The following is a 6,252-nucleotide window of genomic DNA, read 5'->3' as shown; positions in this document are numbered from 1 at the left end:
ACAGAAGGATGCAGAAGTGATAAAGGCTGCTGATCTTAGATTAGTATGTTTCACAGTGTAGGTATGTTCTATGGAATAACACAAGAGAGACAATCTTCTTACTGAAGGACAGACTCCATTGAATTCTAAATTTGGAAAACAATCACTCAACAGTCTCTGGTGGTGGGCAAGTGTTGGCAGGCTGTAAATTTTCTGCAGGAATAAAGAGAGGATCTGAAGCTTGTCAAAAAGAGGGCTGCTAAGAAGAATATCGGTTAGTAAACTTTATCTAGATTAGATTGTTCCTGTTGATATATATATATATATATATATATATATATATATATATATATATATTACAGAAGATGTCCAAAACTGGTGAATGCTGGAATTCATTTGCAAATGCTTACAATCCTAGGCATATTCTTTGAATATCCAAAGGGTAATTGTGTGTTTCCTCTACTTTTTAGATCTGTACCAATGAAATTTATTTATTGCATTTATACTCCACCTTTTCTCCAAGGAGCTCAAAGTGGTGTGTATATCTCTGCTCCTCCTCTCAACAACCCTGTGAGGTATCTTAGGCTGAGAGTGAGTGACTGGCCCAAGGGTTAATTGTATTACTTGCATGTGCCCGCCCCCCTCACTAGAGAACATGTTTGTCTCCCTAAAGTTGTTCATGGGCGTTCAGTATACCACTTGGGAAGACAGATGAACTAATGCCTGTGTACTGGAAAAAGCAAAGATCACCAGTGTCAAAGCAATGATTCTTCAACATCAACTTCGTTGGACTGGTCATGTTGTGCAGATGCCTGGTGATTGTCTTCCAAAGCAAGTACTCTATTCCAAACTTAAAAATGGAGAGCATAATGCTGGTGGTCAACAAAAGAGGTTTAAAGACTGTATCAAGGCAAATCTTAAAAAATGTAGTATAAACATCAACAATTGGAGCCTGTGAGCGCTCCAGTTGGAGAACAGCCTTTACCAAAGGTGTCATGGGCTTTGAAGACACTCAAACTCAGGACGCAAGGGAAAAACGTGCTAAGAGGAAGGCACGCTTGGCTAATCCACACTGTGATCAACTCCTGCCCGGAAAACAATGTGCCCACTGTGGAAGGATGTGTGGATCCAGAATTGGCCTCCACCGTCACTTACAGACTCACTGTTAAAACTGTGTTTATGAAAGACAACCTTACTCGGGTACAAGTGATTGTCAAAGAAGAAGAAGAATGTCTGAATCCATCAAGCTATAATGAAACAAATATTTCTGAAAGCCCCTTTTGTGTCAACTGGAAGGAGAGGCAAAATGACACCCTCCCTCCAGCATAAAACAAAAGATTAAAAAGAAAAATAAACTTCAAAGACTCTGAATAGTCATTTAAACTACAGATTGCATCATCTGGCGCTCCAGAGAGCTGTTTTGCATGTTCCCAGCATCAAAATCCCCCAAAATGCTCATTTTGAAATTATTGTTAAAATCCCATTTCTAATTTCTTCCAAAATGCATTTTAAATGCTTTCTGGGTGGTTTAAAAGTAACTATTTGGCTTTAACAATCAATTATGGCTTCGAAGTACATTTTATAAAGAGGAAGTTGTGGGGAGGAGGGGGGGAATTAAATCACTAGCTAGACATACACAGTTGGGCTAGTAAGCAGAAAGAGAGGGGTGGAAGTTTGCCAGAATGGTTAGAGCACCAATTCCCAAATCACGTGTCAGGAGAAATAATAAATTTAATAATGAAAGTCTCATGTAAGACCAATATGTCTGCTTGCCATGCCTCAATATATTTTGCTGCTTTCACCATGGCGCAGGTTAGATGGATGTTATTTCCGATGGGGAGTGAGGGAGAGAATGGGAATGTTTCCGTGTTTTATTATTGAGCATTATTAAGTGTTGCCTAGTGAGACATGCAACAAAATGTTGCAGTGTGTTATTTATTTATTTATTAAATTTATTTACTGCCTTTTATCAAAGGATCACAGGGCAGTTTACAATATAAAAACACTATTATCTATCTATCTATCTATCTATCTATCTATCTATCTATCTATCATATAGAAGCAAACATATTAATAACCCCCCCATGTAAATAAAGTTTCAAATAGGCCATAGATTATTTAATAAACCAAAGGCCTGGGAGAAGTAACTTGGAGAACCTCTTTGAGTAAAATAGGGGTCATCAAACTTTTTCAGCAGGTCCACTGTCCCTCAGACCTTGTGGGGGCCGGACTGTATTTTGAAAAAAAATAGGAATGAATTCCTATGTCCCACAAATAACCCAGAGATGCATTTTAAACAAAAGGACACATTCTACTCATGTAAAAACACTAGGCAGGCCCCACAAATAACCCAGAGATGCATTTTAAATAAAAGGACAAATTCTACTCATGTAAAAATATGCTGATTCCCAGACTGTCCGCGGGCCGGATTTAGAAGGTGGGCCGTATCTGGGCCGTATTGGGCCGTATCTGGCCCCCAGGCCTTAGTTTGGTGGCCCCTGGAGTAAAATATTCACATATTTGCAAAGCTTGGTGTCTGTGATTTATTCAAGCCTAAGTATTTACAATGGGAATACTTGTTTAAAGGTTAAGGAGGGCAGATGTAGATCTAGCCAAGTTTTAATGTGCTTGGAGCAATCATTGTGCTAACTCTGCTACGGGTGAGTAAAGAATCTTTCTTCCAAGCCTCTCTCTCCAATAGGCAGAAGAAATTGTGGTTTATGAGGAGAAAAATGGAGGTTTTGACTGCCTGCCTGTTTGGAGGCATATAGGTTTCTGCAACCATTGAGTTTCACTTCCCGCATAGAGAATACTTTCTTCAAAAACTTCATTGAGGCTCTTCTGAATTCTTTTGCTTCCAAAAGCAAAATCCTACCCTAACCTTATGGGGATGCACTGGTTTGAGGACTGTTCTGCCTAAACGGGACAGAAGGTGCCTGATCTGGAAATTAATAGCACATGAAACACAGAAGAGAGATTTGCTCATGTGACGAAACTGAAGAGGATGTTCTTCTAATGATTCTTCAGAAACATTTGATGGCTAAACCCCCCGAAGTCTCATTGCCAAAATGAGAGTCTTGGAGTCAATTTGGCTAAGAGTTACTTCCCTGAAACAATCTCATTATTATATGAGTCTCTAATGAAACCCAACATTCTGTTCATGTCTCAAAGCATCTGTCCTCTGCATTGGAAGCATCTGAATGCCTTTTAAAATATCTGTAAAAGAACGAATTGTATCTGGCGAAATTGCCAATCAATGTCATGTGGCCAACAGAGGGAGTTAAACTTCAGCATTAATGGCTTGTGGTTCTTTTGTGGTTCATAAAGAAGAAAAAGAAATCCCTTGGTTGTTTAACGTGTGTTTCTTCTTGCCCTTCACAAACAAAGTTTTATGCAGTTAGTATCCTTTCTGGTCATTTCTGTGCTCCTAATTTATTTTAAAACTGTCAGTGTACCAAGAACAAGAAGAATAAACACTGTTTAATTCTGAGCCAGTTCTCGGCTATTCCTGGAAATGTGTGAAACCAACCAGTACCTGTTTTTCTATCTATATATTTCTGGATACAACACACATTATTGTATGTATAAAACACTTGGTCTGCAGAAACAGAGCTGTTTTTTCTCTCAATGCGGAACTGAATCGATGTAGAATCATAATAATGATGCTGTATACCATTGGAATAATAATAATAAATAAAATAATAATAATAATTTATTATTTATACCCTGCCCATCTGGCTGGGCTTCCCCAGCCACTCTGGGCGGCTTCCAACAAAATATTAAAATACAGTAGACCATCAAACATTAAAAGCTTCCCTAAACAGGGCAGCCTTCAGATGTCTAAAAGTCTGGTAGTTGTTGTTCTCTTTGACATCTGGTGGGAGCGTATTCCACGGGGGGGGGGGGGTGCCACTACCGAGAAGGCCCTCTGCCTGGTTCTCCGTAACTTGGCTTCTCATAGTGAGGGAACCTAAACGGCCTCAGTCCAGTATACCTAAATGAGTGTCTCCACACCCATCGTTCTGCCGGCCACTGAGGTCCAGCGCCGAGGACCTTTTGGCGGTTCCCTCGTTGCGGGAAGCCAAGTTACAGGGAACCAGGCAGAGGGCCTTCTCAGTAGTGGCACCCACCCTGTGGAACGCCCTCCCATCAGATGTCAAAGAGAAAAACAACTACCAGACTTTTAGAAGACATCTGAAGGCAGCCCTGTTTAGGGAAGCTTTTAATGTTTAATAGATTATTGTATTTTAATATTCTGTTGGAAGCTGCCCAAAGTGGATGGGGAAACCCAGCCAGGTGGGAAGGATATAAATAATAAATTATTATTATTATATTAAGGTCCTCGGCACTGGACCTCAGTGTCTGGATAGAACGATGGGGGTGGAGACGCTCCTTGAGGCAGTGGCGGAGCTTCATGCTCCAGCACTGGGGGGGAGAGCAGGCAAGGCAGGGTGTGCCGCCTGCAGGGGCGGCGCACGTGTCCTGGGGGTGGGGCACGCCGCCTGCAGGGGCGTGGTGCCCAGCACGGGCAGGGGGCAGCCCCGATGACACCCTACCAGGATCGCGCTGCCAGGGGCGGTGCGCTCCCCCTGCACTGCTCTTCCTCCACCAGTGCCGCCAACCTTCCGATCAGCAAGCCCAAGAGGCACAGTGGTTTAGACCACGGCACCACCCACATCCCTAGCCAAGGGTAGTGTCGTCATCCTCCTCTTCCCATTAAACATTTCCCCACCAATTAATAGCCAACACTTCCTGATATGAAAAAGCCTCAGGGGAGTAATTCCTTCATTGTGCATTTCCCGGGGCTTTGACTGAAACATGAGTTCCTGGGAAGGCTCTAGAACAAAGCTTCTCTGCCTTGTGGATGTTGTAGGACAGCAGTTCCCATAATCCTTGACCACTGGTCCTCCTAGCTCTCTCTTTTTCTCCCCCCGGCCCTCACCTATTTCCAATTCATTTGAATTCTTCAGGTTCAAGATCATATTTTAGAAGTGACTTTGAGTGTTTCTGTTTAGGTTTCCGGCATGTTTATTGTAAGATGCAAGGGGCCAGAGTGGACAGAGCAGGTGAATGGAAGATTCTCAAACCCAGCCTTCCTGGGTTATTGGGACACCCGCTACAAACACAGGAAGCTGCGTTATACTGAAACAGATCTGTGGTTCATACCTAGTAGCTCAGTATTTTCTACACTGACCAGCAACAACTCTCTAGGGCCTTTGACAGGAATCTTTCCCAGCCCTTCCCGAAGGTGCTGGGGACTGAATTGGGTCAGTCTTGCTACTCTAGGCTTCCTTTGTTGGATCTTGGAGCCATTTTCCAACAGGTGTATATTGTAGATTAAAGAAAAAAAGAAAAGAACTGCTTAGCTGACCCATTAAAAGCGATGTTCCCAGATTTTGCCATTGCTAAGCTTCAAAATTAGTCCCACTATGCAAACATCTGTGAGATTCTGAAGGGCTATTCAGATTAAGATTATTCTGCACAATGAGCTAAAATGAAGAGCTGATTATGCGTTACATTTTGCAGGTGTTCAAAACATCGGGGCGAATACCAGAACAAGCCTATGGTGGAGTTGAAAAGAAGCAAATTTTAAATGTAATAAAGTACTTTCTCTTGTCAGTGTAAAATTAGATTGCAGGACCAATTTCCTCAAGAAACTACTGTACCCAGAAGATTTTGCAAAATGTGGTACTACTGTAAAAATAAACAGAGTATTCCAAAGGTTTGGGGGATGCAAGCTACTTCCCTACTACAGATTTTTTTGTTTTTTGTTAGGAATGGTGCAGGGTGGGATCTCAAGGCCCTCATATTACTGTTAGGATTCTTGCTCTGTGTTTGCAGTCATGAGATTGTTGTCTATCACATGATGGTGTATGTTTTCATTCCACAGTGTGGGAAGTGACGGAGACAGGATGTTTTGTACTACTATGTTCCGGAATGTCCTTTGTTTCTATCTCTTTGGTGTCTGATGAGAAAGAGGAAGGAGCTAAGTCAGAATGCTCCAAATGTATTACGGTGGTACCTTGCACGACGAATTTAATTCATTCCACGGGTCAATTCGTTTTGCGAAAAATTCATCTTGCGAATCACGGTTCCTCATAGGAATGCATTGAAATTAATGCGTATGGGCTCCAGGGGACTGGCGTCGGCAGCGGGGCTTCCTCGGGGAAGGCATGCCTGCCTGCCTTCCCTGAGGAAGCCCCACTGCAGGAGGGAAAACTGCTTGGAAAAAAATTCCAAAATTCCAGACCGCTTCAGTTCAGTTTTGATGTT

This window comes from Zootoca vivipara, chromosome 12, assembly GCF_965207765.1.
Source record: "Zootoca vivipara chromosome 12, rZooViv2.hap1.1, whole genome shotgun sequence".
Classification (NCBI taxonomy): domain Eukaryota; kingdom Metazoa; phylum Chordata; class Lepidosauria; order Squamata; family Lacertidae; genus Zootoca; species Zootoca vivipara.
Note: the sequence above shows the minus strand (reverse complement) of the source record.